At 44.8% G+C, this 27,340-nt stretch overlaps 1 protein-coding gene across 4 annotated transcripts in view; it reads right to left on the bottom strand.

The window, feature by feature from the left end:
- The window catches only part of LOC143988917 (b(0,+)-type amino acid transporter 1-like), a 401,901-nt gene that overhangs the window by 310,629 nt on the left and 63,932 nt on the right, over positions 1–27,340 (bottom strand). For 3 of the 4 annotated variants that reach the window (XM_077488835.1, XM_077488836.1, XM_077488837.1), the window contains one exon: positions 4,960–5,059. The gene's annotated coding sequence lies outside the window, so the exon portion shown is untranslated. Of the gene's footprint in view, positions 1–4,959; positions 5,060–14,026; positions 14,158–27,340 lie in introns of those variants that run through there. The other variant, XM_077488838.1, reaches the window with a different exon arrangement.

Genomic DNA, 27,340 nt, shown 5'->3' with positions numbered 1-27,340 from the left:
CCCCTTACATCAGAGAGTCCCATCAGCACCCCCTTACATCAGAGTGTCCCATCAGCACCCCCTTACATCAGAGTGTCCCATCAGCACCCCCTTACATCAGAGTGTCCCATTACCAGCCCCCTTACATCAGAGTGTCCCATCAGCACACCCTAACATCAGAGTGTCCCATCAGCAGCCCCCTTACATCAGAGTGTTCCATCAGCACCCCCTTACATCAGAGTGTCCCATCAGCAGCCCCCTTACATAAGAGTGTCCCATCAGCACTCCCTAACATCAGAGAGTCCCATCAGCACCCCCTTCCATCAGAGTGTCCCATCACCAGCCCCCTTACATCAGAGAGTCCCATCAGCACCCCCTTAAATCAGAGAGTCCCATCAGCACCCCCTTACATCAGAGAGTCCCATCAGCACCAACTTATATCAGAGTGTCCCATCAGCACCCCCTTACATCAGAGTGTTCCATTACCAGTCCCCTTACATCAGAGTGTCCCATTACCAGCCCCATTACATCAGTGTCCCATCAGCACACCCTAACATCAGAGTGTCCCATCAGCACCCCCTAACATCAGAGAGTCCCATCAGCACCCCTTACATCAGAGTGTCCCATCACCAGCCCCCTTACATCAGAGTGTCCCATCAGCACTCCCTAACATCAGAGAGTCCCATCAGCACCCCCTTACATCAGAGAGTCCCATCAGCACCCCCTTACATAAGAGTGTCCCATCAGCACTCCCTAACATCAGAGAGTCCCATCAGCACCCCCTTCCATCAGAGTGTCCCATCACCAGCCCCCTTACATCAGAGAGTCCCATCAGCACCCCCTTAAATCAGAGAGTCCCATCAGCACCCCCTTACATCAGAGAGTCCCATCAGCACCAACTTATATCAGAGTGTCCCATCAGCACCCCCTTACATCAGAGTGTTCCATTACCAGTCCCCTTACATCAGAGTGTCCCATTACCAGCCCCATTACATCAGTGTCCCATCAGCACACCCTAACATCAGAGTGTCCCATCAGCACCCCCTAACATCAGAGAGTCCCATCAGCACCCCTTACATCAGAGTGTCCCATCACCAGCCCCCTTACATCAGAGTGTCCCATCAGCACTCCCTAACATCAGAGAGTCCCATCAGCACCCCCTTACATCAGAGAGTCCCATCAGCACCCCCTTACATCAGAGTGTCCCATCAGCACCCCCTTACATGAGAGTGTCCCATCAGCACCCCCTTACATGAGAGTGTCCCATCAGCACCCCCTTACATCAGAGTGTCCCATTACCAGCCCCCTTACATCAGAGTGTCCCATTACCAGCCCCCTTACATCAGAGTGTCCCATCAGCACACCCTAACATCAGAGTGTCCCATCAGCAGCCCCCTTACATCAGAGTGTCCCATCAGCACCCCCTTACATCAGAGTGTCCCATTACCAGCCCCCTTACATCAGAGTGTCCCATTACCACCCCCCTTACATCAGAGTGTCCCATTACCAGCACCTCCATACATCAGAGTGTCCCATCAGCAGCCCCCTTACATCAGAGTGTCCCATCAGCAGCCCCCTTACATCAGAGTGTCCCATCAGCAGCCCCCTTACATCAGAGTGTCCCATCAGCACCCCCCTTACATCAGAGTGTCCCATCACCAGCCCCCTTACATCAGAGTGGCCCATCACCAGCCCCCTTACATCAGAGTGGCCCATCAGCACTCCCTAACATCAGAGTGTCCCATCAGCACCCCCTTACATCAGAGTGTCCCATCAGCACCCCCTAACATCAGAGAGTCCCATCACCAGCCCCCTTACATAAGAGTGTCCCATTACCAGCCCCCTTACATCAGAGTGTCCCATTAACAGCACCTCCATACATCAGAGTGTCCCATCAGCAGCCCCCTTACATCAGAGTGTCCCATCAGCAGCCCCCTTACATCAGAGTGTCCCATCACCAGCCCCCTTACATCAGAGTGTCCCATCAGCACTCCCTAACATCAGAGAGTCCCATCAGCACCCCCTTACATCAGAGAGTCCCATCAGCACCCCCTTACATCAGAGAGTCCCATCAGCACCCCCTTACATCAGAGTGTCCCATCAGCACCCCCTTACATCAGAGTGTCCCATCAGCACCCCCTTACATCAGAGTGTCCCATTACCAGCCCCCTTACATCAGAGTGTCCCATCAGCACACCCTAACATCAGAGTGTCCCATCAGCAGCCCCCTTACATCAGAGTGTTCCATCAGCACCCCCTTACATCAAAGTGTCCCATTACCAGCCCCCTTACATCAGAGTGTCCCATCACCAGCCCCCTTACATCAGAGTGGCCCACTGAGCCATCGGCCCACCGGGAAACTCCCAGTAGTCCCGATGGCCGGTACATGCCTGCTCTCCACACTATCCAAAAAAAAAAAAAAAGTCTTTAATTATACATCAAGGCTGCATTCACACCTGAGCAGAGCGTATTTTTGCCAGAGATTTGCCAGTGAATTTTTGGTATGTTTTAACGCATATATACACGTTTTTGAAGCATTTTTTATATGTATTATAAGCTTCAGGAGGAGGAGAAGGAGCCTAGTTGTTAGGCAGAGAAATGCTTGAAAAATGCACATAAATACTTGTGCAGCGCATATTCAGACACACCCATTGAATTTGAATAGGATAAATCTGCATGAATCTACGTAATCAGATTTGATTGGGGCCTTAATAAAGAATACATAAAAAAGAAAGAACACAGAAAACTATTTGTTGCTCAGACTTCCTGCTTAAAGGACAACTTTAGAACCATCTCATTAATTGCAGTCTTCCTAGTAAATTTCCATTCTTCCGACTTCCATGGTCCTCATTGGTAAGTCCTGATTGGCACTACAGAGCCTTTGCAAGGAAAGTGTCTCATCCAGGTCCTCTTCCTACCATGCATGCACCCAGGGGCCCTATTCATTACTATGGATGATTCCTACCAGGGTGGATTTGAATTCACTGTGGCCGTCATTCAGCCATAGCACGGATCTCAAGTGGTTAAACAGCAACTGTCATCTCTGTCCCGCAGTGGCTCCTCCTCTGACCCGCTGTTGACTCACCGACAGTCCCATTCACTTTAATGGGACAGCTGGTGATGTGGCAGTGACACAACAAGGTGAGGGACGTGGTGGTAGCAGGTGAGTGGATGCCCGCTAACAAGTGCTGCCATGATGGATCTGAAGTGACAGGTGCTCTTTAAACGTAAGGACTTATTGGTAGTTAGAATCTTTAATATTTGCAAACAAAATGAAGGTTTCTTATTTAGAATAATAAGCTGTCAGGTTAGTAAAACAGTGATATCTGAGCCTATTCAATCATACAGTTTGTAGTGTACATAGATTTGCAAAATAATGGGATAAAGGAATATTCCTGAATTTTGTTTTATCGCCTGGTTACTGTGAATACATCAATGCAGTGCCTGTTATCTCAGCTTGCAGAGCTTGGATTCATTGAATGAGTTTATCAAAAAATGTAAATATTGCAGAATATACAGCCTCATGTTACATAACTAAGCTCCATTTCATGCTGAATAAACTAAATTATTAATGCATCCTAAATAGAAATTTATCTTTAGATAGATTTTTACCCCAAAAGCATTTTATTAAAAAAATTGATAAAAAAAAATCAAAAAAAAAAATCAGATAAAAAAATAAAATCATTTATTTATATCCACCCTGATTCCTACTCTGCTGGGTGACTGGTGGCTACCAAGAGTACTGTACAGATCATCTATAGGAATTAATGGAGTGATGACACGTATGCTCGTTAGGGAGAGAGAACCCAGTCAGAATGTTTTCTTTGTAAAAGCTATGAATGAAACTATGACTGAAATAAAAAATGCTATACATGATGCCGTCTATTTCCAGAATTAACAGCATTTGTTTCTGAGTTCCCAGAATAAACTGTGTGTAAAGGCATTGGGGCGCCTGCCTTTACACACACATGACATTTAATGACATCCCAGTCTTAGTCCGTAGGGTTCAGTATTGCATTGCCCACCCTTTGCAGCTATAACAGCTTCAAGTCTTCTGGGAAGGCTGAGCACAAGGTTTAGAAGTGTGTCTATGGGAATGTTTGACCATTTTTCCAGAAGAGCATTTGTGAGGTCAGGCACTGATGTTGGATGAGAAGGCCTGGCTCGCAGTCTCCACTCTAATTCATCCCAAAGGTGTTCTATCAGGTTGAGGTCAGGACTCTGTGCAGGCCAGTCAAGTTTGTGCACTGGTGCACAGACAAGTTGGAACAGGAAAGGGCCATCCTCAAACTGTTCCCACAAAGCTGGGAGCAGAAACTGTCCAAAATGTTTTGGTATGCTCACGCCTTAAGAGATTCCTTCACTGGAACTAAGAGGCCAATCCCAACTCCTGAAAAAAAAACCACACCATAACCCCCACCTCTACCAAATGATTTGGACCAGTGCAAAAAGCAAGGTCCATAAAGACATGCATGAGTGAGTTTGGGGTGGAGGAACTTGACTGGACTACACAGAGTCCTGACCTCAACCCGATAGAACACCTTTGGGATATATTAGAGGTGAGACTGCACTCCAGGCCTTCTCGTCCAACATCAGTGCCTGACCTCACAAACGCACTTCTGGAAGAATGGTCCAACATTTCCATAGACACACACCTAAACCTTGTGGACAGCCTTCCCAGAAGAGTTGAAGCTGTTATAACTGCAAAGGGTGGGCCAACCCAATACTGAACCCTGCAGACTAAGGCTGGATTCACACCTATACAGTTTTAGTGCTTTTTGCATTTTGCAGATTTGCCCTAGAGTCCAAATAACATGGTTTCCTATGGAACACGATCTGTAGTGCAAATCAGCAAAATGCAAAAAGCACATAAAAATGCGTAGGTGTGAATCCAGCCTTAGACTGGGAGGCCATTAAAGTTGATGTGCGGTAACATTTTCGGTAGTATCAATGACTATGGTTGTTGTATTTTGCTCCTACCTTAAATGGACTTCCGTCGTGTACATTTTGCTTTTGTTCATGTACGTTCACGTTACGCTTTTTACCTTTGTTGAAAATCAATGACGACTAATAAAAATTGCTATTTGAAAAAACAAAACAAAAAAAAAAACAAGTTAATGTGCGTGTAAAGGCAGCTGTCACAATACTTTTGACAATATATTGTATTTCTGTTACCTGTTGATCCTGTCAATTGATCATATATTTTTCTACTTCCTATAACGTGACAACTCTGCAGTGAGATCATGTACTATATATATTGTACAAGATCTCATATATATAAATATATATAATAATATGTATTATAATAATAATTATAATAATAATAATAATGTACCATCACCCTGTAAGACAGAAGAGTCTAATGCCCGTACACATGGGCTGAATGGTGGGCAGCATCGCTTGGTCCACTAGAAACCGCCAGACGCTCTGCCCGTGTGCTGCAGCCAACAGAAGGCGGCCAGCTTCTATTAAAGGGACATGGCAGTCCCCCCTGTCAGAACACAATAGCACAGTAGGGGAGATAGCTGTACTAACATCTCTTAGTTAGTACATCGGCTCCTCTGGAGCTGTCAGTTTTTTTTTGTTCAGCCCTGAAAGAAAAAATGAGTAGTGTGTTCTAGACTTTAGATGGACATGTTGTTTTGAGTTGATGGGGACTATTTCCCCCTGCTTGCAATGCAAATTTACACTTTGAATTTAGGGGACTGTAAACACACACACCTGAGCAGCGTTACTACCTGCAAAGGCAATGGATTGGGGTGTACATATGGCCACAATGCTTTCCACTGCGGCGCAACCAAATTTATCCGCACTGTCGCTCATGGCGGCCAACAGCGACTGACAGATGAGACTCAATCAACTGAATGGGGTGGTGGGGTTTTTAGGGGGTAAAACAGGCAACATAATGCCTCCTCAACACCTGTTAAACACCCTCCAAAGATCAATCCAATACTGATCGCTCTTCAGAGAGCAACACGAGTGTAAACAAGCCAGGATTCTGCCAATTCAGATCTGTGCAGTGCCTTGACACGCATTGGCTGAAAACATTCCGAGTTTTCAATCCACTGATGCTTTTCATGAGCTTTTCATGGGAGTTTCAGCACACGTCAACGCATGACAAACATACCTGTCCAAGGTAATAACAAAAGAACACAGGAAACAACAGACACGCAAATGTGAAGTCAGCCTAAGCGATACTCAAATTAAAACTGGAACTGAAGTCTAAAGTGGAGCTCAGCCCAAAAGTGGAAGCTCTGCTTGTTCACACCAGCCCCCCCCCCACCCCCACTGCCATATTTGGCACTTTTTGTCAAAACCAGGTACCCGCTCCCTCTTCCCGGATAAGATCGCTGCACATTGATTGCGTTGATCTACTGAATTTTACGCCCCCTGCTGTCTTCTGGGAGACACAAGTCCTAGAAGAGAGTGGGACCTTTCAATAAGGGCAGCGCAACTCACACATGCACAGTAGGAAACAGGCTGGGAAGCCGCAGGGCTTCACTTCCTATTTCCCTTATAAGGATGCCGCTCCTGCACCCAAAGCTGATGGACAAATCGGCTAGGGGTGCCGACATCACGGGATACCACTACAGGTAAGTATCCTTATATTAACCACTTCCCAACTGGCGCATGCTGATGTACTTTGGCAGAATGGCATGGATGGGCAAATGGGCATACCTGTACGTCCCTTTAAATTTGGGGCCACGCCATCATGTGCATGCCGCCATCGCGTGCATGCTGGCTGAGACCTCTGTGAGTCGGATCACAAGTCCCGTGGACTCGATCACCGCGGGGATACCCGCGATAGTCTCACGGGAAGGAAGAACTGGGAGATGCTAATGTAAACAAGCATCTACCTGTTCTGCCTAGTGATCGGGAGGAGTGATCAGTGACGTGTCACACACAGCCACACCGCCCCACAGTTAGAAACTCGCCCCAGGACACACTTAACCTCTACACTGCCACCTAGCTATTAACCCCTTCACTGTCAGTGTCATTTAGACAGGAATCAGTGCATTTGTATAGCACTGATTGCTGTATAAATGACAATGGTGTCAAAAATGTCCAATGTGTCTGCTGTAATGTCACAGTCACGATGAAAATCGCTGATCCACGCCATTACTAGTAAACAAAAAAAAAATTATTTAAAAAAATGCCACAAAACTGTCCCCTATTTTGTAAACGCTATAACTTTTGCGCAAACCAATTAGTTAACACTTATTGTGATTTTCTTTATCAAAAATATGTAGAAGAATACATATTGGCCTAAACTGAGGAAAAAAAATATTTTTTATATTATAACAAAATGTAAAATATAATGCTTTTTTTTCAAAATTGTTGCTCTTTTTTTGTTTATAGCGCAAAAAATAAAAACCACAGAGGTGATCAAATACCACCAAAAGAAATCTCTATTTGTGGGGAAAAAAGTACGTCAATTTTGTTTGGGAGCCATGTCGCACGACCGCACAATTGTCAGTTAAAGAGACGCAGTGTCGAATCGCAAAAAGTGGTCTGGGGCTTAAGTGGTTAACATTCATGAGCTACACTATTTGTAGCTCCTGACTAGGGTTGTCAAACGCCAGTAAATTTACTGACAGTTTGTAAAAATCTGTGATTTTTTTATAACTACCAGTAACGGCTCTTTCACACGGAAAGGATCCGCGCTGATCTGCCCCGTGGACATCCGCTTGCTCAGCGGGGATCGCTCTGTCGATCCCCACTGAGCAGGCAGAGGACAGGTTTGTCTCTGCACACCATGCAGGGACGGACCTGTCCGAGCACCGCTCTCCCCTATAGGGGATCGGATGAGGACGGACCGCAGAGTCCATCGTCACCCGATCCGATCCTCAGACTTTTTCGGATCGGAGCGGGTCGGACGTCAGCGGACATGTCACCGCTGACATCCGACGCTCCATAGACCTCTATGGAGCATCCGTTCAGGTCCACCTGAAAAAAGGCGGACTTGAGCGTATCAGTCGCGTGAAAGAGGCCTATATATCAGGGGCTGATATTTTCATGCTGTGTTGACTTTATAAGTGTAAATCAAACAAATGACTTTGGTATAGGTATTGTCAGTGTTTTCATATATGTTTATACTGTTCAAATATGCACTGTTTTAGTTTTCAATAGGAGTTCTGTAATTTCTTATGCCAGTAAAAAATGTGCTCCGCCAGTAAATTTTCCATGTTTTGTCAGTAAAAAATACTGTAGGAGGATGGCAACCCTGTTCCTGACTTTTCATTTTTTTTTATTTATACAGGCTGGAACTTCTCTTTAAAAAAAAATAAGAGCAGGCAGAAATTTTATTGTAGACACAATGAGGTTGATTTATTAATGGCAAATATACTGTGCCCTGCAAGTCCACTTGTTCTAGATTTAAGGGGAAGCTCTGAAATGAGAGGAAGCTCTGCTGTTTTCCTTCATTTAGTCTCTTTTTGTATATAGTGCAAAAAAATGTAAAACTGCAGAGTTGATCAAATCCCACCAAAAGAAAGCTCTATTTATGTGGCAAAAAAAGACATACATTTTATTTGCATACAGCGTTGCATGACCACGCAATTGTCAGTTAAAATAAGTAGTGCAGTGCCGTATTGCAAAACATGATCTGGTCATGAAGGGGAGTAAATCATAGATTCCAGAGGGCATGTGGTTAATAAATATAAATATATATATGTAAAAAAAGGTATGTAGCGCTGCCTTTTAAAATACACCACCTATTATGTGACACAAATCAATAACTGTAATAAATACGTACATAAATGTGCAAATGTAAAAACACTGTGCATCCATAAACGTGCAAAACACAGTAGTGTATAATATTTAAAAAGTGCAAAATCACATATATAAAAAGTGATACATCCAAATGACATGAAATGTGCAAATATCGCAAACAATATGTGACTGAATCACAATACAAAAATGGCTAAAAAAGAAGAAGAAAAACATAAAAATAAAAAAGTCCATGTGCAAATACAAGTGTTCAAACAAATGTTCCAGTGCTATTCAGTAGCTCGATATCCAAATGTGACAGTATATCTAATAGTCATGCAGTGTTGTCACAGATGCAGACATGCTTCACAAAAAGAGAGAGACAGTCCACCTTCAGTGCTCCACCAGAGCACCCCCCGTTTCCCCCAGCCTCTCACCTCAATACAAGACCCCTCAGGGTCCAACACACTTGTAGGGGAAATTGCTGATTTGGCTCCTTATAGATGATTCGTTCAGCCTCACAATAAAATCCAAAATACCAACGATCATGGGGGAAAGAAAGGGGACTCTCATGTGTAGAAATGTAAACTTTAATAAAATAATGTAAAATATCCACTCACATTAAAAAACGGAAAATCTTGCGCTTGTAAAAAAGGGAACTTTCGGTCTCAGCCGCGACCGGAAGTGACGATCGTGACACCTGGCTCCTCCCTGACACGTTGCGTCACAGACACGTGACTTTTTCAAAGGGTCAAGGAGTCAGGTGTTGATGAAGTTTAAATAGGGCGGGCGGCTATAGCAACTCAAAACAACAACCACCCCATACCTTAATACTACTAGCTTCCTGATACAACTTGAAAATAAAAGCATATTCAAATTACTTCCACATCTACTAATAACATTACTAAAATTACAAAGTAATTGTTATAACTTTCTCCACATAAATAAGTGTAAAATAACATTCTAAATATATCGCTCCACAGACACTGCCATCTTGTGGTTAAATGCCATACTACATCATTTTATACAGGCAATGCTAACTGTGTTCATCTAGTCATTCAAATACATAGCAATATTATGATAAAAAGTACAACTATACCATAGCTATATTTTAACTATCTCATAACTGGCCATAACGTTGGTTTTGACTGGACCAATCAATTGGGAAATTAATACCGAAAAAAAAAAAAAAAAGAAGTAGGGGGAGGGGGGAGAGGACAAAACCCCTCATCAGTGAAGTACATCTAACCCCAATGCTATCTATATATATATATAAGTGGATATAGAAAAATATAAAAAATTCATTAATATTAATAAAATGCCCAAAAATCTTGAATTAATAATTAGAAATAAAACAATTAAGATCAAAGTCAACGTTATGTCCAAAAGCTGGTAAAGTGCATAATTCATGAATCCATCAGGATTCAGCTTGGCTAATCCTAATAATTTTATTATCACCTCTCCAATGGGGCTTGTATTTTTGAATACCACAAATTAATAAAGATGAGGGGTCTTTTTTATGAAACTTCGCATAGTGTCTCGAGGGTTATATTTATCAAAACCCTTTTTAATATTTTCAACATGCTCTCTTAATCTCTTCCAGAGTTCTCTTTTTGTTCTTCCCATGTATTGAATGTGGCAAGGACATTCTAGAAGATACACTACACCCTCACTTCGACTTTTTTTAGTCACCGTTGAAGAAAAACAGGATTTTTTCTTTTTATTTTCTTTCGTGTGTCGACATATACATAATCAATATCAACTCTGACCACTCAACCTATCACTATGCCTTAAAATAGAGGGCTTTATAATAATAACTTTAATCCAGTTTCACAGTCCTCTATACATATAAAAAAAACTGCCCCATTAAAATTGCCTCCTCCTATTGCCACCATCAAAACTGCACCATCATATTGCTACCATTAATACTGCCCCATCATAGTCCTCTATTGGTGTGTCTGTGCTCTCCCCCACAGCCCATCACTGTGTATAGGAAGCGTTGGTAACCATGGCAACAAAAGCCGTTAAGAAAAATCGTCAGTTGAAAAAAAAACCTCTATGATGTCATCACCTGCTCTAATATAAGGCTGCTCTGGGCTCCTCTGGCATCAGAAGTCAGTTGTTTGCTGTACAGTGAAGACATCTCTGTCCAGCTTTCTCTTGCTGTTTGATTGGATTTGGATTTATTCGATTCAGTTTTATTGCAATTTCTCAGACTTAAAGCGTGTCTTATTATTCTTCATAATGAGACAAATTACAAGTAAACAGATTGTTTCTCAAAACAATATTGAGAAACCAACCAAAGGAAGCCCAGCTATGGAAGGAGAGATCAATATACAGCTTGCAGATCCCCTATTCAAGAAGCCCACCAAAATGCGGAGGGCAGTGCGATTTGTACGTCGCTGTTTCAGATCCGTTATCGGATGTTTTGATGCCGGCTGTAAAGCCAATGGACCACGCTGGGACAAAAAACGCAGGGCTGGTAAGTTTCATGGATATTGATAAATACAAAATACTTTCATTGGGTTCTTTTTCCTCCCATTGATGACAGTGGCACCCCCATATAATAATAATAATAATAATAATAATAATAAATGTTATTTATAATGCACTTTCCATCAAAAGACCTCAAAGTGCTACACAGTTACAATAAAAAAACAGACAAATAACTTAATTCAAAAACATTTGCTAAAAAGAAAAGTCTTCAATCCCTTTTTAAAATTTTCAGTAGACTAAACCTATGTACACATGTATAGGGCTGGCCATAGACATTGCTGTCTTTTGTCTTGTAAACACCAGTCTGAGGATTTATTTTAAAGAGGAGAAAGCAGCTATTTTTAGATATGTTTACCCCGAGCCAAGTCCCCCCCCCCCCCTCTTTTTCCAACTGTCACCTACTAACTGCCTTTTTTTTTTGAACAAGCCTTGCATGCTACTTATTACAGGCTGGACTGATGACCTCAATGCCACCCAGCAAGATGGCAGAGATTTATAATATGGGAAGAAAAGACCCCCACATACATGTTTAACCCCTTGTTACCTACATAACACATATACATAGTTCCCAAAATGTCAAAAAAATATTCCACAGAAACTGTAGCAAGCCATTGTAGGCGGAGAATATATTTTCATTTACAATAGGAGTCGTTCTACAAGACGCAGATAATTAACCACTTTAGGACCACCGCATGTAATTATACGTCGGAAGAATGGCATGTATGGGCACAAGCACATACCCGTACATGCCTGCCTTACAGCGTGTGGGGGGTCCGATCGGACCCCCTCCCACTGGCTGCGGCGGTCCGTTTCGCTTCAGGAGCGATCCAGGATGAGGGGATGGCCGTTGGTTTCTGGCCATCCCCTCTCCATCGCTCCTGGCGAATGAGAAGCTTCCCCTCCCTGTGTTTACGATTTCACTCTCCTCGGGGCGGTCTTTTTGACCGGACTGCGAGGAGAGGACATAGTAAGTGTGCACCAATCACTACACTGACACGTAGGTACACATAGGCACACAAATCGACAAAAAAAGCATTGTTAGCGGGACCAGCCCAGATACCTGCTAGCACCTGCGTTTTGCCCCTCCGCCCAGCCCACCCAAGTGCAGTATCGATTGATCACTGTCACTTACAAAACACTAAACACATAACTGCAGCGTTTGCAGAGTCAGGCCTGATCCCTGCCATCGCTAACAGTTTTTTTTGGAAGCGTTTTACGGTACACGGCTAGGCTCCCACAAAGTCCCCCACATGTGGTATCCCCCACATGTGGTATCCCCAGCAGAATTTATTTTGGGGTGTAATTTCACTTATGCCCATAGCATGTGTGAGCAATATATCATTTAGTGACAACTTCGTGCACAAAAAAAAGTTTGTAATATTCCCGCAACTTGTGGCAAAATATAAAATATTTCATGGACTCAACATGCCTCTCATTAAATAGCTTGGGGTGTCTACTTTCCAAAATGGGGTCATTTGGGGGGGTTTTGTGCTATTTTGGCATTTTATGGCCTTCGAAACTGTGATAGGTAGTGAGGAGTGAAATCAAAAATTTGCACCCTTAGAAATCCTGAAGGCGGTGATTGGTTTTCGGGGTCCCGTACGCGGCTAGGCTCCCAAAAAGTCCCACATATGTGGTATCCCCGTACTCAGGAGAAGCAGCAGAATATATTTTGGGGTGAAATTCCACATATAACTATGGCATTGTGAGCAATATATCATTTAGTGACAACTTTTTGCAAACTTTTTTTTTTGTGTCATTATTCAATCACTTGGGACAAAAAAAATAAAATATTCAATGGTCTCAACATGCCCCTCAGCAATTTTCTTGGGGTTTCAACTTTCCAAAATGGGGTCATGGGGGGGGTTGTACTGCCCTGCCATTTTAGCACCTCAAGAAATGAGATAGGCAGTCATAAATTAAAAGCTGTGTAAATTCCAGAAAATGTACTCTAGTTTGTAGACGCTATAACTTTTGCACAAACCAATAAATATACGCTTAATGACTTTTTTTTACTAAAGACATGGGGCTGAATACATTTTGGCCTAAATGTATGACTGAAATTGAGTTTATTCGATTTTTCTTATAACAAAAAGTAGAAAATATCTTTTTTTCTTTCAAAATTTTCAGTCTTTTTCCATTTATATCGTAAAAAATAAAAATCGCAGAGGCAATCAAATACCATCAAAAGAAAGCTCTATTTGTGGCAAGAAAAGGACGCAAATTTTGTTTGGGTACAACATTGCATGACCGTGCAATTGCCAGTTAAAGCAGTGCAGTGCAAAATTGTAAAAAGACCTCTGGTCCTTAGGCTGACAATTGGTCCAGGGCTTAAGTGGTTAAACCAATGCCATACATTACAGTGATGGTAAAGCTTCCTCATGCACACCGGACGTTATAATAATGTTATAAAAATGGCAGTAGCTTTGCAGTGAGTTTTTCAACATTTTTGCAATAGTGTGTTTTTTTTACAGCATTGGCTTTTTTGGCCTATTATTATTATTTCTTTTTTTTTACTGAGCCAGTGAGGAGCAAGAGAGCCTAGGGGGGCGGGGGGCTGGGGGGGAGATGCATGCATACATTTATTTTTTATTTTTTTAGAAATGCAGCAAGATAAAATCCCTCTGCCTTTATAAGCACTTTAATTGAACCCATATAAGAAAACTGAAATTGTCATGGCTAAAGAAAATAAAAAAAACACACTTGTAGGACGCATGTCCACTGATCCCAAGGTTTTGCAAGGTGTGGGACTTTAAAGAGGCGCTCCAGTCTACCCCAAAACATTTTTAAGTCAGCAGCTACAAATACTATAGCTGCTAACTTTTAATATAGAGACACTTACCTGTCCAAACATCCACAGCTGTCCTCACCGGAGCCGATTCTTCAATCCCAGCCTCTTGTATATAAATTCAACAGAGGAATCCGGTAGATTGATATAAAAGAGGCTGGGATTTTATCTCAATTATAAGAAACAGCAGAGCTCTCAGCCTGAATGTGAAGAAATTGTCTCCTTTCTGCAGTGCCCCCCAACACACAAACACACACTCCCCTCCCCGCTGAACTAATGGGGCCAGGGAAAGTATTTCTTTTATGTCTCCAGATTTCTTTCAGATGTAGGGAGTTCCATTTGCTGCTGTGGTGTTCTGATCTCAGGGCTGATAATGACACACTTTCTTGACAAAACTGCCACTCAACAAAGCCCCTGCTTAGCTGGTCTGATGTTTCACAAACCCCTGCCACAATGTACAGCCAGGCAGGTGGCACCACTACTTCCTGTCACAATTTCCTTTGACCTGCCCATGAAAGTGCAACATCATACTGCTAAAAATAATACACAACCAGATCACAATGAGCCGCTACCTAAGATCTTATCACTGCGCCAAAGACAAACCTGATACATATAGAGCAGCCACTTTAAAAGAAATGCTATAATAAAACAGCATCTACCAAACATAGGTTAAAAGTAAATAGTGGCGCTAGGTAATGTGATAACATAAACAATACACATATATATTACACACCCAGTAAGTAGCAATGTGCAAACAATAAATATGAAAAAACAGAGAGAGTCTATAAGTTGTGATATTAATATTGGGTAGTATCTCTATGATAGATATTCAGTTGATAAAATGATCCGACACTCCACCACGTGATCAACACCATGTAATTGCTTAGCAGCCCACACAATGTGCCCACAGCAATTACCTATGTTTGGGAAATGCTTTTTTATTATACTGCTAAAAATACTTGTTGTTGGCTTCCAAACTTCCAATCATGGAATTTTAGTGGGTCAGCATAACTGCCAGGCAATCAGCATTTTTATACAAAAGCCAATAGCAGTTTTTCCTATGTCACTGTCATGTCGGGTTTACTATTTCTCCCTGGAAGTGGAGCTTTGAATTTTTTTCTTCATAATTTGATGTTGTATAAAGAAAAATATATGAAATGTAGGTAAAGATGCTAAATCAAATTCCTCTGGTTTTATTGCAGATGAAGGCGAGATCTACTGCAGACACAGCTCACACGGCAGGCCTGCCACAGTGAGCAGTATTGAAAGGGACATTCAGACTGCAGAAGAAAGTTTCGTCCACATTCAGACTGCAGAAGAGCGCGCCGCCGCCGCTCAGACTGCAGAAGAGCGCGCCGCCGCCGCTCAGACTCCAGAAGAGCGTGCCGCCGCCGCTCAGACTCCAGAAGAGAGCGCCGCCGCCGCTCAGGCTCCAGAAGAGCGCGCCGCCGCCGCTCAGGCTCCAGAAGAGCGCGCCACCGCTGCTCAGACTGCAAAAGAGCGTGCCGCCGCCGCTCAGACTCCAGAAGAGAGCGCCGCCGCCTCTCAGACTACAGAAGAGCGTGCCACCGCCGCTCAGACTACAGAAGAGCGCGCCGCCGCCGCTCAGACTGCAGAAGAGCGCGCCGCCGCCGCTCAGACTGCAAAAGAGCGTGCCGCCGCCGCTCAGACTCCAGAAGAGAGCGCCGCCGCCTCTCAGACTCCAGAAGAGAGCGCCGCCGCCTCTCAGACTACAGAAGAGCGTGCCGCCGCCGCTCAGACTACAGAAGAGCGTGCCGCCGCCGCTCAGACTCCAGAAGGGCGAGCCGCTGCCGCTCAGATTCCAGAAGGGCGAGCCGCCGCCGCCGCCCAGATTCCAGAAGGGCGCGCCGCCGCCGCTCAGACTCCAAAAGGGAGCGTCGCCGCCGCTCAGACTCCAAAAGGGCGCGCCGCTGCCGCTCAGATTCCAGAAGGGCGCGTCGCCGCCGCTCAGACTCCAAAAGGGTGCGCCTCCGCCGCTCAGACTTCAAATGGGCGCGCCGCCGCCGCTCAGACTCGAAATGGGCGCGCCGCCGCCGCTCAGACTAAAAGAGGGCACGCCGCCGCTGCTCAGACTCGAAATGGGCGCGCCGCCGCCGCTCAGACTCCAAATGGGCGCGCCGCCGCCGCTCAGACTTCAAATGGGCGCGCCGCCGCCGCTCAGACTCGAAATGGGCGCGCCGCCGCCGCTCAGACTCCAAAAGGGCGCGCCGCCGCCGCTCAGACTCCAAATGGGCGCGCCGCCGCTCAGACTCCAAATGGGCGCGCCGCCGCCGCTCAGACTCCAAATGGGCGCGCCGCCGCCGCTCAGACTCCAAATGGGCGCGCCACTGCCGCTCAGACTCCAAATGGGCACACCACCGCCGCTCAGACGCGAAATGGGCGCGCCGCCGCCGCTCAGACTCGAAATGGGCGCGCCGCCGCCGCTCAGACTTCAAATGGGCGCGCCGCCGCCGCTCAGACTCGAAATGGGTGCGCCGCCGCCGCTCAGACTTCAAATGGGCGTGCCGCCGCCGCTCAGACTCCAAATGGGCGCGCCGCCGCCGCCGCTCAAACTCCAAAAGGGCGTGCCGCCGCCGCTCAGACTCCAAATGGGCGCGCCGCCGCCACCGCTCAGACTCCAAATGGGCGCGCCGCCGCCGTTCAGACTCCAAATGGGCGCGCCGCCGCCGCTCAGACTCCAAATGGGCGCACCGCCGCCGCTCAGACTCCAAAAGGGCGCACCGCCGCCGCTCAGACTCCAAAAGGGCGCGCCACTGCCGCTCAGACTCCAAATGGGCGCGCCGCTCAGACTCCAAAAGGGTGCGCAGCCGCCGCTCAGACTCCCAAAGGGTGCGCCGCCGCCGCTCAGACTACAGAAGAGCGTGTTGCTCGTGTGCAAAGTCCAGAAGAGTGTCATGTGCATATTGGGACTGTACCCGACATTGAGACTCAACCAAAATGTCAGGTGAACCATGGGAACATTTCCTCCAGTAAAGATGGGGGCAAGGCTACAAGAAAGAATAGGCAGATACTGGTGGTAGGGGACTCAATTATTAGAGGGACAGAGAGGGCAATCTGTCACAAAGACCCTCAACTACGAACAGTATGTTGTTTACCAGGCGCTCGGGTTCGGGACATTGCAGATCGGATGGAAAGATTGTTGCGTGGGGCTGGAGAGGACCCAGCTGTCTTGGTACATATTGGTACAAATGACCAAATTAGAGGAAGATGGAGCAGTCTACAAAATGATTTCAAGGACATAGGGATTATGTTGAAAAAAAGGACCTCCAAAGCAGTATTTTCAGAAATACTGCCTGTACCTAAAGCCACACCAGAAAGGCAGCAGGAGCTTAGAGAGCTTAACAAGTGGCTGAAGAACTGGTGCAGAGAAGAGGAGTTTGGCTTCATGGAGAACTGGTCTGACTTTGCAGTCGCTTCCCGGCTCTATGGAAGGGATGGACTGCACTTAAATGGGAGAGGTGCAGAATTTTTGGGAGTGAAGATTGCCAACAAGTTGGAAGAAATTGTTCAAACTCCAGAAAAGTGTGTCGCCCACGTTCAGACTCAAGAAGAGTGCGACAACCCCGTTCAGGCTCCATCAGAGTGCGACACCCCCGTTCAGGCTTCATCAGAGTGCGACACCCCCATTCAGGCTCCATCAGAGTGCGACACCCCCATTCAGGCTCCATCAGAGTGCAAGGTTCAGGCTCCATCAGAGTGCGACACCCCCATTCAAGCTCCATCAGAGTGCGAGGTTCAGGCTCCATCAGAGTGCGAGGTTCAGGCTCCATCAGAGTGCGAGGTTCAGGCTCCATCAGAGTGCGAGGTTCAGGCTCCATCAGAGTGCGAAGTTCAGGCTCCATCAGAGTGCGAAGTTCAGGCTCCATCAGAGTACAAAGTTCAGGCTCCATCAGAGTGCGAAGTTCAGGCTCCATCAGAGTGCGAGATTCAGGCTCCAGGAGATTGGGCCGATCAGGTTTCAGAAGAATGGGAGATTCAGGCTTCAGGGGATTGGGCCGATCAGGTTCCAGACGATTGGGAGATTCAGGCTCCAGAAGAGTGGGCTTCTCTGGCTCTAGAAGAATGGGCTAGTTTGGCTCCAGAAGAATGGGCCTTTTCAGGCTCCAGGAGAATGTGACACCCCCGTTCAGGCTCCATCAGAGTGTTACACCCCCGTTCAGGCTCCATCAGAGTGTGACACCCCCGTTCAGGCTCCATCAGCGTGTGACACCCCCGTTCAGGCTCCATCAGCGTGTGACACCCCCGTTCAGGCTCCATCAGCGCGTGTCATCCCCGTTCAGGCTCCATCAGAGTGTGACACCCCCTTTCAGGCTCCATCAGAGTGTGACACCCCCTTTCAGGCTCCATCAGCGTGTGACACCCCCTTTCAGGCTCCATCAGAGTGTGACACCCCCGTTCAGACTCCATCAGCATGTGACACCCCCGTTCAGGCTCCATCAGCGTGTGACACCCCCGTTCAGGCTCCATCAGCATGTGTCACCCCCGTTCAGGCTCCATCAGAGTGTGACACCCCCGTTCAGACTCCATCAGAGCGGGCGGTTCAGGCTCCATCAGACTGTGCCGTTCAGGATCCATCAGAGCGGGCCGTTCAGGCTCCATCAGACTGTGCCGTTCAGGCTCCATCAGAGCGGGCCGTTCAGGCTCCATCAGAGCGGGCCGTTCAGGCTCCATCAGAGCGGGCCGTTCAGGATCCATCAGAGAGGGCTGTTCAGGCTCCATCAGAGCGGGCCGTTCAGGCTCTAGAAGAATGGGCCAGTTTGGCTCCAGAAGAATGGGCCTTTTCAGGCTCCAGGAGAGTGTGACACCCCCGTTCTGGCTCCATCAAAGTGGGCCGTTCAGGCTCCAGGAGTGACACAGGGTTTTTTTGCAGGCGGGAGGCTGATACTTTTTAGGTGTGTGTTGGACTGGCTATAAGGGGAGGTTGGAGGCCAGTTTTTTTTTATTTTCTGGTACTATCAAACCAGCAATAAAACAGTGGCTGGAATAATATGAAATTTTTTCACAATAAGTGGAAATAATCTTTTTGAGTGCTAGAGACTTTCTAAACCTAACACCAGTATCACTGCGAGCACCTAAGACTTAGAGGGTTAACAGGCATATACCCTGGAAACATTACATTAGAGGGACACAGAAATCCCAATCATACGAGGTCTCACTGTGACCAAGCACAAGCCACAAGGAAGATCCAATGGGATCCCTGGGAGCTCTATGTAGCTTCACTTATGAATGCAAATATATAACAAAAACCTCTGTTTTTAAAAAAAAATTGTAACTAGTTTAGACACTCTATTTATTTCTTCCTATATATTTCTCAATTTAGAAACATTATAGTTAGGGACCGCACTTTGCAGAGGGGCCTTGACGTGGCAGTGCGGCTTCACATATATTTGCATCCAATGTAAATTGCAGAAACAGTTTAGCCTTTTTTTCGTTATATTATGCTGGCTAGCTGGTAAGTATGCTGGGGAAATTTGTGTTTTGGATGGTTCTGTGAACTGCCATGCTTTAGTGCAAAATCACACCATTGTGTTGTGGTAAATGTGCATTACCCCAACCTATGTTTTTTTAATTCACGTTACAAGCATCAGTGTGGTGCAGTGCCATCCATCGTCAATGGTACCCCAACACATTGACCAAATGCACTTCCAACACACATGCAGTACAATTCAACACAATGCAGTTCAACGCACTACCATGCATTGTGGTGCATCATGGCAGAAGAAATTATGTATATACTTTATTGTTATATTGTGAAAAACATTTAATAAAATGAAATAAAAATAAATAGTGTGTGTAAGAATTTTTTTTTCTTTTATTCGTTCTAAACACAATGCACCGGAACACAGGTCTGATTCCAACCTCCATCTAGTCAGAGCAGGTGCAACTCCGATGACTGTTAAGCCAGCCATAGATGGTTAGATTTTCAACCTGTGGTTGCAGGAAAGAAAATAGGTGCATTCCCCCATCAACACTGATGTTGATGGGGGAATCCATCCCGTGGAGCTATTGTGTTCTCCTCATGGGGAGAGCCACAGTGATTATTGCTTAACCTCTAGCAATGATCTCATGAAAAATCAAACAGGCTAGTTGTACCCAAGTGGATTGATCAATAAGCTTGGGTGCAATCAGCCTGCCCATACATGGTTTGAATCTCGGACAGTTCAGTAGGAACTGCTTCACCTTAAACTCAAGAGAGAGTCCTCTACGCTTTGTTTTTAAGGGCCTGATCGAACCCAGGGGTAGGCGGGTGTAAATGGACACAAGTCTGTGTACAGCTGCTTGTCCATAGGGATGAATGGACCTTCCAATCAAGTCAGCCGTAAAAACTGATAGGTGGACCTGATTGGAATGCCCATCTGAAAATGTTTTATAATAGACTTCCCTTTTCCCATGCTCCTTTCATGAGTGTACCATTGCCATATCCGGTGTGCCACCTGATCTGTGGGCCCGTGACACACGGTGCTAGATGTCATCCCTGGGCCAAAAATACACAGTGTGGGATGCCATTTGTGCACAGGGGCCTGTTATACCTGGAATAACAGCACAGGGTATCTATAGAGGCAAACTAAAGCCAGTCATACATGGATTCAAGCTCAGCAAGGATCAGGATCAGTGCAGCTACAACAATGGTCTTGGTATTATCCTTTTTCTCTGAGTGTTTCGCTATTTGGGGAAAAATGGTCCAATTGGCTCTACAGCCTCTCGGTCATTTTTACAGATGGAGCAAGGGGGACCCTATCCACCTTTACCGGGCTCTCCTGTCCCATCGGGGAGCCCGCTACCAATATAACCGCTCTAATCGCAATCACTGTGAAAGAGTTTCTTCCCCTCTTCTGTTACATTACTTTTGTTTTGATTAGAAGCCATTACTGGTTTGTACAGCATCTGATCAAACTGATCTTGCTTTGATCACATGCTTTGGAGGCAAAAGGAGAGATATGGGCTTAAAAACTGGATATGTCACAGACCATGAATGTTGTTAATCCCTTGTGATAGCAATAAAGTTCATCCAAAAAAAAAAAAAAATATGTAAGCGCCCCATACACCCATGCTCATGCACAAATGTAAACGTGCATGTAGGTCCTGCATACTTATGTAAATAGCGGTCGCACCACACAAGGCATACCTTGAAGCTTGTGGGCCCCGATGCAAAAGTTGGCCTGGACCCCCCTCATTACCACCCACCACTTCAACCGTGCGTGCAGAAACACCCACTGCATGCCAAGATACCCAAAGTGGCTTAAGAGTTTTGAGTTCCTCTTTACATGAGAGGACAGTGATTACCGTTGGAGAATCAGAGGAGAGGGACCCCTGGCAGGTCACTTGACATTGCTCCTTTCCCATCTCAGCACTGTATAGAGTTCCTCGGCCCCCACACTACACAGGTCTGAAATCACATTCCTTTACACGCAGTCTCTCAGTCTTCACAGGGTGTTTCTGGCTTTTATGTTGTCCTTCTGACTTGCGAAATTCTCTGTCAGAACGGCAGTGTATTTGCAGTAGGCAGATACACCCTGTGGAGATCATGGCTAACTGGCTGTGTTGTAAAGGAATGTGATTTCAGCCCTGCGGAGAAGGAGCAGTATAGAGTGCTGTAATGGGAAAGGAGCTCAGCAGCCGGGCATAGTATCCAGGGCAGTGGGGTGGTCAGGGGGCTTTGGGGGGGTGCAACTTAGATCTGGGACGGCAAAGCCATGTGACATGAAATCTGGAGCCAGTAGCCCTTCAGGGGCCCCCTGATGAGATGTTAAGGGATTTGTTTTAGCAATTTCTGAAGGTTTCTCTGTGAGTTTTGGAAGGTGTTGGGGGAAGGTCACCTCCCGGAGGTGTATATCTTTTCCCCAGTTGTCAGGGAAGTCGGGGTAAGCAGACATCCCCGAGTGGGGGCGTACAGAGTATCCCAGCTGGTGACTAGAAGACACATGAAGGTCCCATCATGGCTATAGGACAGCAGCAGTCTCCTCCTCTTGCCTCGCTAAGCACGGTTACCATTCCATGTTGCCAGCACACAGCACAGACACTTACCCATCCTGGGCTGTTCTTACCTCATGCTCCTCTCCATTCTGGAAATGCTTCACAGCCAATGAGATTGGAGGGGTGTCAATTGTGGAAGGCAAAATGGAAACCCAGTACTGGAGCGTGGCTGTGGGGCCCTATGGCAGATCAGAGCTGGACTTTGTGGAGGATATGATAATATGGCAGGGAGGCTGCTGGGGCCCCCTGGAGCTAGGGACAGGGTTGCCATTGTGACCCCTGCAACCCCTTATGCTATGCCCATGGCACCACACATGTGAGGTATCGCTGTGAAAGTAAGAGCAAGCACACTATTATTTAATGAATTAAAACTAATTAATTCATTAAAAAATATATATTAAAAAAAAAAGATTTAAAATTACAGTACCTTAAGAATGAAATGAATAAATCCGGAACTGGTTTAGAAATTATGGGGATTTAACACCATGATAGATTATGCCCTTTTATTTTGATTAGTAAATAACCCATCTATAATCAAAAAATCGAGGAACAAATTCAAATCTAAATTGATTTTAGTTTAAGAAATAAATTATAGTTTAAAAATTATTTTTAACTGGAAAATGATTTTTAATTCAAATGAAAATCTGTGTATATATTTCACAGAAGCGTCTATAGTAAGTCCATCCGTACGTGTGTCATTCTTTTTATATGATTGCTCTTATGTAATTACTTTTATGCACACTACTCTACGATCATCATTGATCTTTGTGTGTACTCGGATGTGGTTCTTTTATACAGGATCGTCTCTGGTTTTCCTTTATATAGATAATTCTGTGTATCCAACCCCTTCTAACAATGCATGAATGGTAGAGCGTAAATGATCTAATCCACCACAGGGGGCGCATCCATGTAATTGATATAATCTGATTAAGTGTCACTTATAAAGCAATTGATGTCCAATTCGATATTCAGGCCCCTAGGACTCAAAACATCAACTAATTATATCCATTGAGTCTCGTGTTTTGACAATTCCCGTACCATATTGATTCCTCTCCAATAGGGTTTGATTTGTTCAATTCCCCAAAATTGGAGACCAGTGGCGTCCATATTATATTTGAGTTTGAAATGTAACGACACATTATGGTCTTTGAATCCAATTTTAATTTTATGAATGTGTTCAGCGATTCTCACTCTAAATTTTCTTTTTGTCCTTCCAATATACATCAACCCACAAGGGCATTTTAAAGCATATACAACGTGAGTGCTGTTACATGTAATAAACTGTTTTATGTTGAACACTCGATTATTTGATGGAGAGGAAAAATTGTATAATGATCTAACTGGCCTAGAGATTTCTCAGCAAGCTTTGCATCTCCGGCAAGCAAAAAAGCCATTTCGATCCCAAAAAGTAGTTGGAGGTTTCGGGGGGTCAACCACTTTCTTTTATAATTTTGTCACCGAAATTTGGGGCCTTCCTATAAATAAATTGAGGTTGAGATGGAAATGCAGGATTTCGTTTTTTATCTAGCAAAAGGACATGCCAATGCCGCTTGAAGATATCTTCTACCACTTTGTATTGCATATGAAAATCCAAAATGAATCCCCATTCGTTATTATGTTTGACTACGACTTGATCTCCTGATCCCATTTCGGTATTAGTTGTGCCACATCCGGAAAAAATGGTTTATAAAAAGGAATCCCGTGGGGGTGGATTTTAAAGGCACATACAACTTGATTGAAAAACAATCAAAAATATTTTATTACATAAAACAAACAAGGAAGTAACATATAATATACATACATGGACCTTTACCTCCAACAAACCCAATTTAAGTAAAGGCCCATTAAATCTACCACACCCCTCGGTTAATTCTACTCAACCAATTAGAAACACTTCCTCTTTTCCCCGTTCTACATCAAACTCCTCGTATCAGTCGCACCCCTCACATTCCCAATCTAATCAAAAATCCAAGACCACACCGAGTACTAATTTATATTCCGGCAATTCCACCGAAAAGCAACAAGCTAAAAAACTCACACTCTATATGATTACACATCCTCAATCTGCACCTCCATCTACATCACTTCCGGGGCAGTTGGTTACACCTTCCGCGGCTGTTCCGGAAGCCGCTCCTAACACCCACACTAGCACTGTAAATCAAAACCCAATTACTATTACTTCTATTGACACCATTTCCAATGATCCTTCTTTTTTAGAACAAATCCTTGTGGGCACCCCCCATAATTGTACAGTCTCAACTAGAGGTCGACCGATATATCAGCCGATATTTGGCGTTTTTTAATTAATCGGCATCGGCCGATTGTTCTGTTAAAAAAGGCCGATGATATATTCAGCGCAACTTGCAAATGACTTCAGTGACTTGTCTCCTGGGCAGTCTGCCAAGAAAAGATCAAAATGATACAATGTTTACACTTGAATGAATGAATTGAACTCTGTGTGTAGAAGTTCTCAGTTTAACCATTTAAAGACTAAATCTTTTTTGACACTTGATGCTTACAAATAAAGATCCAGTATTTTCTGCTAGAAATTCACTTAGAACCCCCAAAACTTATACATATATATTTTTTAGCAGAGATCCTAGGGAATAAAATAGCGGTTGTTGCAATATATTATGTCACACGGTATTTGCGCAGCGGTCTTTCAAACTCAATTTTTTGGGGAAAAAATACACAGATTTAAAAAAAAAAAAAAAAAAAAAAACAATAAAGTTAGCCCATTTTTTTTCATCCAAAAGTTTTGATTACCTGTTTTTTTATATGTGTATTTATATATATATATATATATATATATATATAATTCTAAATTATACATACACGTGAACTGTTTGGATGTTTGTTTTGTTTAATATAAGAAATTTTCTGTATCACCAAGACCCCTTTCACACCACACCACCGATAGCGTGGGTGGTAAAACGCTGCTATTTTTAGTGGCGCATTTCGGGTGCTAGCGGGGCACTTTTACCCCCACTATCGGCCGCGAAAGGGTTAAACCCGCCAGCAATACGCCGCAATAGCGGCGTTTTTCCGGCAGTATTACAGCGCTGCCCCATTGATTTCAATAGGGCGCAGTGGTGGAGGAGCGGTAAACACACCGCTCCTAAGAAGCTGCTGGCAGGACTTTTTTCTGACGTCCTGCCAGTGCACCGCTGTCGTGTGAAAGCCCTCGGGCTTTCACACTACACACAATGGTGCAGCTTCTTTAGGGCGTTTTGCAAGCTCTATTTCTAACGCTATAGCGCCTGCAAAACACCCTGGTGTGAAAGGGGTCTTAAGGCTGCTTTCACACTGGAGCGAGCAGGCGTTGACGGTAAAACGCTGCCAGTTTTAGCAGCGCTTTACCGTCATTTTAGCGGGGCACTTATAATTCAGCTAGCGGCCCAGGAAGGGGTTAAATGTGCCCGTGAAGCTCAGCTGCCAAATCGCATTGCAGGTGCTTCGGCAGTGGTGCCCATTCATTTCAATGGGCAGGAGTGGTGGAGGAGCGGTATACACCACTCAAAAGATGCTGCTTGCAGGACTTTTTTTTAAAGTCCTGCCAGCGCATCTCCTCAGTGTGAAAGCACTTGGGGCTTCCACACAGACTGCAGGAGAGCCGTTTTTGCAGGCGAGTTATTATCTGATTTAACCAAAGTTAATCTTTCTTCTTATCACCCCCCTTTGATGAAATTAACGTCCTGAGGAAAGGCCTCAATTTTTGCCCTACCCAAGATATTGATGTATTCGACGTATATAAAGACCTTCAATTATTTGTTCGTAAATTACTTCTAAAGAAACTTTTCTCCAATAAGGAAGTTCATACTACACACACCTCCCAAGAAACACAAGCACTGGACCAATTAGTGGCCCTTTTGAAAGAAAATAATCCAATTTACCTTATTGATCAACTCGATTTAACCTCCTTGTTGGAGGACACAGTAGATCCACAGGATATCCCTTTTAAGGTAAACTAAATCCAATCTTAAGAAGAAATCTGACTTTTGCCCTGCCCCCAGTACATGCCCTAATGCCGCAGCATTTTTGAAGCTCATCTACAATGATTTGGAAGCGTTAAAAATCCGGAAACGCAGGTCCTAGCCAACCTCAGTAGACAGGAACACATAGCCCTTAAACAACTCTCACTTAACAAAAATATCACAATTAAAACATCAGATAAGGGAGGAAATATTGTCCTTCTTGACAATACAACATACATCGAAATGTGCACTAAAATACTCAGCAACACTGACTGGTACCGTTGTGTCCCTGCCAACATTGTGAAGAAGTACACCCTTGAGTTTTATGCTATCATTGATTCGGCCTTCTCTAATCAAATTATCACCCAACAAACTTGGGAATTTGTTCAAAATAAATTTCCACGTGTTCCCGTATTTTATGCTTTGCCAAAAATTCACAAGAATGCAAACAACCCCCCTGGTAGGCCAATTATCTCAGGCGTTGGCTGTCAGTGACAACACTAGCAAAGTTTCCTCCTTGCCTTCCTTTGTTAAGGATACTCTTTAGTTTCTTCAAGTCATTGATTCCTTAATCATTCTGGACCACGCCATCTTTGTAGCAGTGGATGCAGAATCCCTTTACAACTCGATCCCTCACGATAAAAGGGGATAGCAGTTGTTCAACACTTTCTATCCAAGAACCCCGAGATCGACCCGAGATACGGGGAGTTTATCATGTCAATTTTAGATTTCATTTTACAACACAATGTATTCACCTTCAACGGCTCCTACTTCCTCTAGGTGCAGGGGGTAGCGATGGGGACCTGCTATGCCCCATCCTACGCCAACCTGTACCTGGGGGAGTGGGAGGCAATGGTTCTGGATGATGAGGACTTGTCGATGTACTCGGACCACATTCTTTGTTGGTACCGGTACATCAACGACATCTTCATCATCTGGGACGGTCCCCATGACCCGTTAGAACAGTGGCTCCTGAGAATTAACAAGAATAACTTTAATCTACATTTTACTATGAACTCTGATCTTGATCGCATCACCTTCCTTGATGTGGAGATTTACAGGGGTGAATCTGGCAAAGTGTTAAGTAAACTATTTAGGAAGCCAACTGCAGGCAACTCTATTCTCTACGTGTCAAGCTTTCATCCCAAACCCCTAATAAATTCCATCCCGTACAGCCAGTACCTTCGAGTTAGGTGTAATTGCTCGAATGAGGTCGTGTTTCGGGAGGAGGCCAATCAGCTCCGCAAGAGATTGCTTTTGCGGGGCTATTCCCATACCTCCCTGAAGCGCGCCTTCAAACGAGCTTGCCTTGACAATAGAATCGACCTTATACATCGCAAAAAATCTAAAAAGGAAACTGAGGATATCAGAATTATAACTAAATTTAGCAACCAACAAG

This window comes from Lithobates pipiens, unplaced genomic scaffold (assembly GCF_037356315.1).
Source record: "Lithobates pipiens isolate NorthernLeopardFrog02 unplaced genomic scaffold, aLitPip1_a1.2 Scaffold_18, whole genome shotgun sequence".
In the NCBI taxonomy this organism is placed as follows: domain Eukaryota; kingdom Metazoa; phylum Chordata; class Amphibia; order Anura; family Ranidae; genus Lithobates; species Lithobates pipiens.
This window is presented reverse-complemented; position numbering and strand designations above follow the sequence as displayed.